The sequence below is a fragment of the Erigeron canadensis genome, chromosome 4 (genome assembly GCF_010389155.1).
Source record: "Erigeron canadensis isolate Cc75 chromosome 4, C_canadensis_v1, whole genome shotgun sequence".
In the NCBI taxonomy this organism is placed as follows: Eukaryota; Viridiplantae; Streptophyta; class Magnoliopsida; order Asterales; family Asteraceae; genus Erigeron; species Erigeron canadensis.
Window position 1 is genome coordinate 10,992,004 of NC_057764.1, and position 14,230 is coordinate 11,006,233.

The following is a 14,230-nucleotide window of genomic DNA, read 5'->3' on the forward strand; positions in this document are numbered from 1 at the left end:
AAAGTCAAGAGAGGAGCAGATGTCTCTTTATCTTCAACATCCACAGACTCTGAAGGAGACTGGGATGGAGTACGTGGATTTTGCCCATGCAAAAATGAGACGTCAGTCTGTAGAGAGACTTCCGAATGGCTAGTGGAGGTTTGATCGTGCAAGAGTTAGGAGCTCTTGTCTTCTATCCTAGGTCGAACCCGGCGAGTATATGTTGTTTGGACTAATGGAAGGCCAACGTTTTCTTTATGCCTTATACCTAGCCCGGACCTCTCATCCTCTCTAACATTTTCAACTCCTCCCTCATTTCCACCTTGTTCCTCCGGGATATCCATGACATCATCAGCAAATTGATTGGCTTCATTATCAGATGAATCAATATCAGAATCAGCCACATCTTCTTGTTCAGCTCGGGAGAAACGATCATACTCAAAGCGAGATCTTTTGAATGTTTTCTTTTTGATGTTAATAGGAATGGACTTCCTGCGGCCTTGAAAGTATGTCGGTGGAGGAGATAGAAAAACAGTTGTAGAAATTGTTGATGAAGGAATTTGAGTTGGAATTGGTTGTGATTGAGGCATTGTTGGGGGTTCTGGTGTTAGAATTTCTGGAAGTGGAGATGTTTGAATTGGTGAAGAATGTCTTTGTGGTGATGGTGTTCTTGGTGATGGTGATCTTCTGATATTTGCGGTTTTAGGAGGTGGTGATCGAATTGGTCTTGGAGTCCCAGACTCAGAGATAGTATCCTCAGAAGATGTTGGAGAAGAAGGTTCAACTGGTGTTTTTCTTTTCAACTTCTTTTTCTTTGAACTTCCCTTCTTCTTTTGTTGATGTACTTTCTTACTCAACTTTATCACAAACATTTCACCTCTTTGTTTCTTACTCTTTGGCCTACCTGAACTGGATTCACCCTCACTCTCTTTTCTTTTCCTCTTAGACCCCTCACTTGGCGACCTATGCACAACTTGGGTAGGAACCGGGAGGCTTTCCGGTCCCATAGTTATTCTAATCCAGTCCAGATATGCCTTCTTGGCATCATCAGCATCGGAAACCATATCAAGTAAAAATGATGGAATAAGATAAGAATAGTTAGGGATACCAGAGTCTCTAACAAACTTAAATGGATGAGTAATAACTTTCCCTGTTTCAAGAAGTCTTGGAATGTGCTTCTTGTTTCTGATTATACTTCGGACAATTGCTGAGAGAAATCTTATGAAAGGAACATACTTCTTGGGAGCAGATATTTTTCCATTTACTGCTACTATCAGCTGATCCCAAAGATTTGAGCAATGTCGTAGTGCTGATTGAAAATAAACCTATAGAATATGTACAGCATTGTTTGGGTCAAGTTATCCATTCCTCTTGTATATGGATGTAAACAGTTGCTGAGAACAGAAAACACATAGTACCAAATTCTTGGTAACTTCTTCAGCTTAAAATCAGTTGTCTTTGTCAAAGGACCATCATAACCAAGTGATATCAAGGCAGCAAACATCACATCATTTGATTCAAATACATCATAATCATTTCTCCCATTTGAGTTTGCTTCTGGTAGCCTTAAATATCTTCTGAAATCATCTAAATTGAATTCGAAGTCATATGTATTCTCTCCAGAATGAAGTTCGAATTGAAAATAGCCTTGTCTACGAAGTTCTGGAGATTTGACTTTTGATTTAGTCCTTGATGAAGATGGATCATGTGGTTGCACAAAGATAATGGATCTCCACATATCAAATAAATATGATTCAGCTAGATCAACATCTACTGTTAGAGCATGAGTAAGAGGATGATTGTGGAAGATTGCTGAAATTATTGGAAAGCCGGGAACATTGAAAGGATCATTCAGATATCGATTATTTCTCATATTGATGGAATTTCCGGCTGTAAGAATTTCTTCTATTGATTCATTAATGGCAATCTCTTCATCATGTCTAACCTCCTCTTGATGATCCATTATTTTTATAATTTTCTATTTTAAGACATAAAAACTTTTAACATACACAGAAAAAATAATATTTGAATAACAAATAACAAGGTTCACACAAACAATTTATATAAAATACAAGGAGGTTCACAAAGGCGATCAACTCAGTGTATCCTTTATAAATCATTTGTTGTGAGAAAATAAATACAAAATAGTTAAATACATATTTTTCATATATAAGTTTACAAAGAAGTTCACAAAGGCGATCAATTCTTTGTACTCTTATATACTTTGATATGTATATAACTTTTGAAAATAATATATAATCATATAAGTATGATATATTTGAGAATAATAAGGAAGTACACAAAGGCGTTCGATTCCTCATATTCCAAAATATATGACAATTATATGATCATACAAAACAGTTTGTCACTCCACACAAGAATAAAAGTAAAATAAAAATTTTGAAAAAAAATTTCTAAGTATAAAAATCTGAACGATCTAAATTTAGATCGTTCTGAGTAAAACTTAGTTAAAAAGAAATGAAACGATTTAAATTTAGATCGTTTTGAAAGATTTAAAAGGAAGAATAATGAAGTTGAAACGATCTGAAAGAGATCGTGTTAAACCTTTATTTGAGAAAAGGTTTTAAGTATGGAAAAAGAAAGTAAAACGATCTAAAAGAGATCGTTTTAAGTTTCTCATGTGAGAGAAAAAAAATGTTAAGTATTGGAAAGAAAAGGTAAAACGATCTAAAAGAGATCGTTTTACGTTTTGTTAAAAGCTTTTGAAGTGAAGAAAAATGAAACGATCTAAATTAGATCGTTTTGGAAAAAATTTGAGAAACACTTCACTTCTCTTTTAAAGATTTTCCAACACTTAATAATATAAAGTGAAATCAAATTCATGATTTCTCCTTACACTAAAAAAATATCAGATTTGAGCGAACCGAATTCATAAGAATTCAGTTACCCATCAATCGAATTTCCAAACTCATTATCAAACCACACAGCGTACAGACCCAAGAACGATCTAAATTAGATCGTTTTGGTCTCAGTCTCAAGGGTTTACCAAAGAAATAACATGAAAAGAATATAAAAGGTGAATGGTAAACGTATTTTACTTCCAAGTCGTTTAGAAATCAAAACGATCTAAATTTAGATCGTTTTAGAATCAACCAACTCTAAAATAAAATATTTTTGCCAAACACTTTTCAGTTAGCCAAACATACATCAATATTCACATTCAATGGATCAAAATGCAATTTGAGCATGGCATAACATTCATCCCTAGCCAAACTAACAATATCATCACGCAACATATCTGAACAGAAACGCATCAATCCATTTAAACACACTCTGATCATGTTTATTTTCAAGAACATGGGGGAAGGGTTTTTGAATTTTCAAAAACATCAAACAAAGCATTTAAACATGTAATAATCCATTTACACATATCCTGAACATGCTTCTAATTCACACAGTTAACACAGAAGTACTAACAGAATCGAGAAATTCAAGAAAAAATAAAAACAATGAAATCTACATTCAAACCGAGATAGTACCTGTTGATGTGATTGAAAGTTGATGATGTTATAGAAAGAAATGATCACAGAACGATTTGGAACAAGACCCTTAACTTCTTTTGATGATCAGCAACAAAAAGTTTTTATGAAGATTTTTAGTGAGAGAGTTAGTGAGTTTACGGGTATACGTGAACAGATAAGTAAAGAAAAAAATTGTTTTTCCCTCCTTAAGGAGAAAGAAAAAGGAAATTGGGTCGGGTCATGCAGATTTGATCAGTTTTGGTTATCTGGGTCGGTTATGACTTGATTGATATTGGGCTTGACTTGTTTTTGGGCTTTTTCTAATAACAGAATTTCTAAAACAATAATAAACAAACAAAACAAAACAAACAAAAATATTTTTATGAGTTTTAACTTTTCTATTTTTATATTTTGTTTTCCTAAAATAACAATGAGCTTCTTAATCAAATAGTGCAAATACACAAAACTCCCCCTCGCTTCATGAATTATCCTTTCTCTCCCCCTCAAACATTGCATGATATAAAACATATTACACGTAAGCATAGCATCAATGTTTGACAGATAATGAATGAAATTAGAGAGATGGAGGATTTTTACACAACATGCAGAGGTAAGTTAGTATATTGGTAATTAGCACTTATTTGAGATGATTTCTTTGATCAGAAACTCATTCCAGGATCATGTGTTGAATGTCTTCCAAAGTGGAAATACGTAGCACAGACCTTTATTACCTACAAAAACAATTATGTTGTTTTTGGTACCCACTTTTGAATGGGTCCTTTTCGGTTAGAAGAATTGATCATAGTATTGTTTGAAGATTTGGGATTCTGTTTCTTTGGAGGTTTGACAGTGAACCAACCATACTGATCCCTATAAGTAGTTATACCCTTAGATGTTTCTTTTGTGAGGAAAACTTGACTAGTTTTTGACATCTTGGATATTGGACTATTTTTAGAGATAGTTTTAAGAGCAGAGGTTCTAGAAATAGATGAAACATGAACCTTAATGGTGTTCTTTCCTTTGACAGTTGGTGCAATCTGACTTTTGGGTGAGTAAAATGAAGTTGGAGCAATCTTAGATTTAGATTCCTTCTTTGATTCAACTTTAGGCTTTTTGAAAGAAAGTTGTTTAACTCCTTTTTCAATTTTTGATTGACTTTTTGGTTGAGAACCAGTTTTGGTAGTCATCTTTTCAATCAATGCTTTTGCTTTAGCCTTAAAATTTTCAGGAATCTCAATTTTATGCTCTAAAATGACTTTACTTTTGTCATTAGGTGTGATCACAGGGGTTTCAAAAGAAAGTACCTTTTTGACAGAAGCAAGACGTTTAGTCTTCAAAGCTTGAATTTTTTCTTGAATCTTGGAAAATGATGACAACATTGTTGTGGACATATCTTGAATTTCTTGAGAAAAGATGCTATCATCCTGCAGTACTTTTGTAGAATTCTCACTCCCATTGGATGGAGTGGAGCAATCATCAGAATTATGGTTAATCATCATATGGGTAGGAGTGGTCTCACTTACCTTTGGGGAATAATCTTGAGTTTTCAGATGTTCAATGACCTTTTGTTGAGACTCAACTTTTTGTTTTAGGTTTTCAATTTCCTTTTCCAATATGGTAGTTGGAATATAAGCTCTGTGAGAAATTGATTTGGAAGACTCTTGTTGAGACTCATTTTGTTTCACTGAAATGTTGTCTATTTCTTCTAACTCATAAATTGATCTGTTATGAGTTTTCTTGTAAGAATCATTAAGAGCAACATAATCAATGTTTATTTGAGTTGGTTTTGGTCTTTCAACATCATCTGACTCAAAATCATCCTCAGATGGTCTGATGAATTCTTGAATCATGCCAAGACGAAGATTTTTTTCATCATACAAAGCACCAAGATCTTCTTTTTGAATTTTCTCTAAATGCGCTGGATTCTCACAACCTAAACCAAAAAGAAGTTCTGATTTATCAATCTTTGATTTATTGTAATAAGCAGTGAAATCTAAGAAAGGATTTTGTTCTATTTTGTAAATTTTCTCTTGGTAGAACAAAATGTTTGCTTTCAAATCCTCAACTTGTTTTTGAAGAGTTTCAATTTCAACTCCTTTGAGAATACAAGAACTGTTTAAGTCAGAAATCTGTCTTTCATGTTTTTCACAATTTGGTCTCACATCTTTCATTTTGTTTGTGAGAAACTCAACATCTGCTTGTCTTGCATTTGCTCTTATCCATTCATTGGTTTTTTCAAGCTGTAAGGTCTCAATGGTTTGCTTGAATGAATGGACAGTCTTTTCGAGGTCTTGACATTTATTGGTTAGATGTGCATTGGGTGAAACAACTTGAGAATTGTTACTTGACAAATGCATTTCTTTCAAAGAGTCATAGTTAACTTTGAGAGCATCATGAGCTATTGAGAGTTGAGAAAAAGCTTCGTTAAGTTTATCAAACTCTTGTTTAGCTATGTTCAAATTTGTCTTCAAAGTAAGATTTTGCATTGTCAAAGTATCAGCAGTTGTTTGAAGAGACAAGTAGTCAGTTTGAGTAAAAACTTGTACCTCTCTTGATGAAATGTCTGAATTGATGTTGATTGTTGTCATTTGAAATGATTGAATTACAATAAAAAAAAACTTGATTTAGAAAATGAAACTAGAAATTTAGATCGTTTTAGATTTTTGAAAAAAATTTCTAAGTATTGAAAAAGGAAACTGGAATGATCTAAATTAGATCGTTTTAGAATTTTTAAAAAATTTCCTAAGTGATGAAGAAGAAAGACGAAAGAAGAAAGAAGATGGAAAAAAAATGAAATGTTTTAAAAGAAATCGTTTTAAGGAATTGTAAAGAAAAGTTAGAACGATCTAAATTTAGATCATTTTAACAATTTTGGGTGAAAAATTTTCTAAGTATGAAAACTTTGAAAATTTGGGCAGAGTAACACAATGATTTGGAAGTTTTTAAGCAAAACCAATCCCAAGGAGATCAGTTACCCAAGGAAGTGTGTGATTCCCAATCACTACAACTTCAGAATCACGATCCACACACCATACAATTCACACAGAATTATATAAGCTAGAACGATCTAAATTAGATCGTTTTAACTTCAAAATGGTCCAAAAACTAGAACGATCTAAAAGAGATCGTTTTAGTTCCTGCAACAAAGATCGTTTTGAGATACCTGTACATATAAACAGAACAGATAAAACAAACAGTTTTTGATACAAAATTGATCAATTCTCATTCAGTTTTGAGAATTAGGATGTGATCCAAACATCAAAATGCTCAGAAAATGATCGCGCACAATCCTAAAAACAATTCCATATCTCAAATCAACTTAATTGTGAAAATCAAATTTTTGAAAATTTTGATTTTTACTCAAAACTTTGAATTTGATTCTGAAACTTAACAGAATGTTTTGAAATATGATTTGGAATGTATTAGTGAACAAAAACTTAAAAAATTGAACAGAAATTGAATGTAAATTGTTGAAGAACAGAAATGGCGGTAAAAGTTTCTTTGAACACGTAGAAGAAGAATTTGAACAAAATTCAATGAATCTGTATTGAATCTGTTCTGGATCGTCAACTGATTGTTGTTTTTCTCTGATACCACATGTAATATACCATAAATCGTTCGTGTTCGGGTGCGGAAGTAAGGTGAGTAACAATGGTGGATGTGTGTGTGTTAGTGTGTGAATTGAGAGAGACAGAGATGTGTGTGTGTAAAGCTTGGAAATATATTTTTCAATATATGACTATAAGGTTACAAAAGGTTAAGGCTTGAGGGGTATTTATACTCTAAGTAATGCATAAGCTCCCCCTCAACCTTATATTACATATACAAAATAACAAAGATAAGGAAATACAACTAAGCACTATTTTGAATTTCTAACAAGAATACACTCGATGATGTTAATATCACAAGATACTCTCAGTAAGCTCTCCCGTCTTATGGTCTAAGGAATGCTATCTAGAACCTAAACCATTCATGCAATTCATGTCGATGCAATACATACATATATATATATACTAATAATATATAACCTTAAATCGCAGTTAAAATGTGGTCCGAATCTAACACCTACATCTGTTGCACTGGTGGTGTATGTATACAGGGTGTACCAGCGGCTAACCCTCCACACCCCTAGTACATCTAATGCAAGGTTGGATCATGGTACTGGTATGCTCTCTAGGTATTGGTCGGGTATGTACAGGGTGTACCAGCGGCTAACCCTCCACCTAACCAATACCCATTAAGCAGCCCAGAGTAGCTATCACACTCTCACTACAAGTGCAATCACTGATGTCAATAACTGTCGCAAGGCATGGCGGTAATCATAGAACAATTGATCAGGCTTTTCTATGATTATCGCTATGCGATACTAGTTAGTGCCATCACTTCATCTTGCTCTAATGCACATAAATAATCACGATAACACCAAAAGCACACAGTCACCAAATGATAGCCATAGTCAAAATAAACATGAGGGATAATTAGTCTCAATAGGATATGAACTCAAAATATAAGCGACGTTAGCACGTCTAGAATGCATCTATGATTCCTGTCGTAAATGCTATACGGGGTTCTTAGGTTATAGTCTAGGCTTTTCCACATAATTCTCTACAACCTGGCTCTGATACCATTCTGTAACACCCCACCGTTGGCGGAAATATGAGGTGTCATGAAAAGTACAGCACGACATGGAATTACATAGATACTACTAATTTAAATAGAATATAATAAATATATTCCCAAAACATGAGTTTAAAGTCATAACAGTGCTAAAATAGCTTATTACAACCAAGTTCAAAAAGAAATAATCCAAGGTATGTAGCCTTAAAGTATGACAATCACTAAGGAGCACTAATCTCCAAAGTCCAAGCCTAGGATAGCAGTCTTTATCCCTGATTAGTCTGAGTACCTGAAAAGTATACTAAAACGTGTCAACACAAAGGTTGGTGAATTCGTAGGTTTTATGTCAAAAGTCTAGTCAAAGAAATAAGTCTTTTAAATTTTGACTTCAAGTTTTTTAAATTGCCAGCACACGAAGTAACACATTTATAGACTAAAGTACTAAACAATATTTAAAATATGAACTTAGCAAATAGTATATAAGAAGTGTGACTTACAGATTTTCTAAATAATAAAAAAACATTACCATTTAATTGGGAGATCACATGTCAATAGTAAATATTTAAAGTTGTTTGAATCCAATTGTGATAAATTATAACATAAAAGTTTAATTAGGAGTTTATATGTCAAGTAAAAATGTTAAAAATGTTACTTTCTTGAATCTAAGTAGAAAGTCATAAGAAATAATAATTATTTGAGTTTACATTTTGTAAAAATTTGATGTCAAAGGTTGGTGAGTTTGTATGTTTGTAAAAATTTTATGTCAAAATTCTGAAAAGTCTTTATGTCAAAATTTTGTAAACGTATTTATTATAAGTTATTAACATAAAGACTTCAAAATTTATGTCAAAATTTTGTAAACGTATTTATTATAAGTTATTAACACAAAGGTTGGTGAGTTCGTATGTTTGTAAAAATTTTATGTCAAAATTCTGAAAAGTCTTTATGTCAAAATTTTGTAAACGTATTTATTATAAGTTATTAACATAAAGACTTCAAAATTTTGAGTTTACAATCGAAATCACAAGGGTGTTTGTCGTCGTCATCCACTATACTTACCGGTTCCGATTTTGATGTAATTGTAAAAATTTAAGGTAAATTCAAAACTCTAACTAAACGTATATATATTTTCAGTACTGTTTATTATAATATAACTTCGATCATCGGTTTAATTTAACTACAATTTATATCATACTCATGAATCATCTATGCGACATATTCGAATTTCCTTACGATACAATATATATAATTACCGTAAATCGTATGGGTATTAGGACTAGTATATATATATATAGGGGTGAGTTATTTTGAGAACTCCTAAAAAAAAAGAACTCAAGAACCATTCTGGACCACACATTCTTTTCCTTTTTCTCTCTCTTCAATTAAATAATAAAATTCACCCAAATCATTCAAAATGTTCTAACTCACAAACCGTAAATCGTTAGACAAAACAAAAAGCATGGGTAGTCTTAAAATTTTGTCCTCTTTCATTAGATATCCAATTCGATATATTTTTGATGACTTTTTAATTTTCGTTTTCTTTTTGGTAGTTACACATAACTTACACATGTGTAGGTTCATACCTACACATGTGTAGGATGAACGCGATGGGAAAAAAAAAACGAAAATTAAAAAGTCGTCAAAATTATATCGAATTGGATCTCTAATGAAAGAGAACGAAATTTTAAGACTACCCATGCTTTTTGTTTCGTCTAACGATTTACGGTTTGTGAGATAAAGCATTTTAAATTATTTGGTTGAATTTTCTTATTTAATGAAAGAGAAAGAAAATATAAGAAAATGAGTGTATTCTCACGTTCCTTTTTTATTTGTGGGTTCTCAAGTAAACTTTGATATATATATATCTTTACTCCTTTTTTATTTGTGGGTTCCCCTTTTTATTTTTGGTAATTTTCTGTTTTTGAAATAACAATATTAACTTGGCATTTTCCTTTTTCGTATATTCGTACATGCATTTCCCCACATCCTCTTCCCCTGAACCAAAAAACATACACATTCCCTCTCTATGACTTCTCAGATCTTCACCAGCAGCCACCGTCGCCGGAATACTCATCATCACCACCACCACCACCACATCACAGGCGTCTGTTAGATCCGCCGGCAACCATGTCATGGAAACCCAAATCGCCGTAAAACCCCCGTAATCAGTCAATTAATTTCATTATATTTTAATCGAATTTTTTTCTTTCATTGTTTGAATTGTGATTATTAGGGTTTCTATGTTAATTTTTAATTATGCGGAATTAAACCCACCGCCATCACACACACACATACACACACCTCATTTGTGCTAGATACTGGAAGGATATAGCGAGTTGAAGTTTCACCCATTTATAAGATCTATTTTCCCTTTTATCTTTAAATTTCCAGATTTAATTTTAATAACATTTGATTTTTTTTCCCAGTTTATGGGTTTCGTTAAACGGCATGTTCAATAATTCTTAGCTTTTAACATAAAAATTTTTAGATTGTTTTGTTAAATCTTATATTTTTTTGGTATATGTTTATGTCTCCGCTATCTTTGTAAATTGGTATCTATCGCTATCTTTTTCCCTTTTTTGTTAATCTTTTTCATTCTAACTGTTGTTAATCTTTTGTTTAATTTTTTAGAGAACCAGCAGATGCACCGCCTTGAAATATGGGCACTAAGATGAGTATTATTTCAATCTTATTAATTTATGTTCATAGTTTGTATATGATTGATTCACTTTGGATTGTAACGGAGCTTTTTGAGTATTGTTGTATTGTTGTTCTTACACTGGCAGCAATAGCAAAGGATCTTCAAGAATACAAAGTAGCACCCATGGTAATTTAATTTTTTTTATGTCGTTATTGAGTTCCAATATGCAACAAAAACAATTTTACAAGACTTTTTTTGTGGTGCATGTAGTCTGTAGAGTAGTCAATAGGTATAAAATAACACTGTCATTTCCTTTTTAACTGTATATACACAATTATATATATATATTAAGATATGCAAATAACAACGTAGTTTGTTTCATTAAGTGTCACATTTAGTGGTAGTTTGTGAAATTTGGTGCAACTAACAGTAAGTCGTGTCGAAGTTTGTGCACTATTTAGCATTTGTTGATTTTAGGGGATTTGCATTGAATAGCTCTTTTGAAGTGAATTACATCATCACCTTATATAAGAGGTTTACATATTGGTCTTACAATAGTTTTATAAATAGGTCAAATGTGGTAAATTTAAAGTGTAGTTCTTTCGTTATTCTGTTATTTTGTATGAATCTGTGTTACTGGATGTTTTTGAGTACCAACAAGGTCTACTTTAATGTTCTGTACTAATTTTCTTTGAGGTAGAGGTTACCATTTTGCGAGGATACTTCTTGGAAATATTGTTCATGTTAAAGTTCAGACGATTATAGAATATTGCTCTCTTGCTAATGTTTTTTTTTTTTCCATGGGAAGGTATATTCCATTCTCACGCTTTGTTATTGTTAGCTATATTATGTAGAAAGTCGTGTTGGCTTAAATTTTGCATGAGGTTTCCAATGAACAGACCCACCACACCAAAATCCGAAAGTCTCACGTTACTTAGTTTAAAAGTAAAATGATATAGTTTCATTAAGGAGTTAAGTGAATGATATTACAAAGTACGATTGTTAAAGATGATTTTGTTGGACCTTCACGTACCTAAGTGACTGATATATTAATTTTGAATTGTCTAACCTTGACATGACTATGTGGGTGTTTTGGGCTATTAGTCAAAACTCAAAACCATGATATTTTTACCTTAATTAGTCTAACCTTGACATGGCTAAATACATGACTCATTTTCAGACCATTGACCCGGATAAGTGACTGATAATCTGATAAAATAATTTGAAGGCTCTAACCTTGATGTGACTAAGTGGGTGGTTTGGGCAATTGGTCGGAGTTCTTAGCTTTTTAATAAAAGAGTTACTGTTTCAAATACGACATGTACTCATGTAGCATGAAAGAATAGAGGTAATTTATGTATGTTTATATTAATGTGTCTCATGAATCGTATAGGCATGCGTCCATGACATTTTTATAATTGTAATTATTTCTGAAGTTTCATAAAAGGGTACCTAACATGATGTTCAAGCTATGGAAGTTATTGAAATGCATGTTTACTCTTCAATTCATAATCTTACCCGTTGAATGTTTTCACTGAATATTTGATGCAGCATTGAAATGCATCAACCAAATATGGCTGGATTGGTCAACTTGAATGCTCATACAAAGATATAGGTACAAATTGGTAAGGTGTAGGTATGAATTTTTTTTTCTGTTTTGTTTTTATATTTTTCATCTTCAATATTAATGTGAAAACCTTGATTTCAAAGCCACCTGATAGGTACAAATGTTGTTTATTATTGGTTATTTTATTTCCCAACTTCAACTTTTAATGTGAATGACTTTGCTTTGAAAGCTAAGTTTTATAAAAATACGTATTTTTGGTAAATATACATAATATACATTCCTTAACGTTGATGTAAATCATGCAAATGTAGTGTAACCCACTCATACAAATTAGAAGGGTATAGGTGGTGTGGGATCAGCCCTCTGGTCTGATTTTCATAAGTCTATTGTTTTTCTTTAGGTGTTTATAGCGGTAAATAATAAAAATGGAGTAGCAAGGGGATTACTGGTAGATGAAGGTATTGGGAGTTTGGGTGTTGAGAAGGTGAGTATATGCTTAACCTTTATTTAGTTATTACTTGCCTCCATTATTTATATCAGTATACAATCTATATTATTCTTTCAGGCTTTGGAGAACACATCTTTTATTTCCGTATACAAACTTTTATTTGAGTACACAATCTTTTATTTGAGTATACAATCTATATTAAGCTATGCTCTTATGTTACAATAAAAGTATTGAAGTCGAGAAGCATCACAAGATTTCTAAGGTACATTACATACGATGGTACTTTATAAGCCTTGGAGCTTATGAAAAGCCTTACAAAAGCAAGATAAATTTTTGGAGCATTCCCCTCACACTTCTCATTTTCCAGTCTCACATCCTTTCAAAGATAATTTTTTTTCCGTAGATTCTCATTGCCACATTAGTCTTAAATTTAATATTTTCTTATTGTAAGTCTATATATCAAACTACTTGAGACGCCTTCAAGTTAAAATCATTGAGTGACAAGTTACTTTTTTTCCCTTTCAGGATTACATGCATGAAGCAAGATATTTGTAGTAATAGGTTGGAGAGAGAGCCCAATTATCCATGTTTATTGTTTTTCTGTGGGTGTTTATGTGTAAAGTTTTGGTAGAAACCAGATTTAATGTTCTTTTGAGTTCAGAACATTGGAAGTAACTTTACAAAAAATATGAATTCTCATATTTAATGTTTTTGTGGTTTCTCATATTTTCTCCTTTGGACCCTTTGATTAATTGAATGGCACTCAAACAAATGAAAACTTAAGTTAGGAAATCAGCTTACATCTTTACATGGGTATTATGCTATCATCTTTTTTACACAAGTGTTCGGTTTAAAATTGTCACGATATCTTGCACGCTATGTCCTGTCTCCGCTGTATCGTGCGGGTAACCATCTATTATATATTTAATATAAGCGGATAACCATCTAGTATATATTTAATATATATGTGTGTTAAAATCGGCAGTTGGTGAAAGAGGTTGTCGGCCACCATCACTTCTTGATAAATGCATTAATTGAAGTTTACGAATTTATATGCATTAAAATGTATTTTTTTTTTAAAAAGAAATTGTTTAACACTACGCATTGGGTGTAATTTTTAGATAATTCTAAGAGGACATGTGCAGTGCAGTAGTGATGTTGAGTGGCGGCGACGAGAACCACCTCTAGATTTGGTGGCGGCGATGAGTGGCAGTGGCAGCGGTAGGATAGCGATATGGTTATTAATGTAAAAGTAATTAATTAAAGGGAAAAATTCATAAAAAGATAACCTATTTACATGAAATTCTTATTAAAAGTAACATATTTTGTTTCATCTATTTAAAAGATCTTATTTTCAAAAAATTCCTAATAAAGCGTATGTCGTTAGTTTTTAACAGACGGAGCTCGTTAAGTGCCATGTCACCGCTGCCACATCATCACTTTTGCTGACATGGCACTTGACTTTGACCGACACAATATATATATATATATATATC

At 32.3% G+C, this 14,230-nt stretch overlaps 1 long non-coding RNA gene across 3 annotated transcripts; it reads left to right on the forward strand.

The window, feature by feature from the left end:
- The first annotated feature begins 10,028 nt into the window (after nt 1-10,028).
- On the forward strand, nt 10,029-13,453 carry LOC122597956. Of its 3 annotated transcripts, none has more exons than XR_006323499.1 (5): nt 10,029-10,239; nt 10,710-10,905; nt 12,271-12,344; nt 12,687-12,770; nt 13,260-13,453. It is a non-coding gene; the product is annotated as an uncharacterized LOC122597956 (long non-coding RNA). The 3 variants fall into 3 exon arrangements; XR_006323497.1 differs by having other exon boundaries at nt 10,030-10,239; nt 12,271-12,355; XR_006323498.1 differs by having other exon boundaries at nt 10,030-10,228; nt 12,271-12,355.
- The last annotated feature ends 777 nt before the right edge of the window (nt 13,454-14,230 follow it).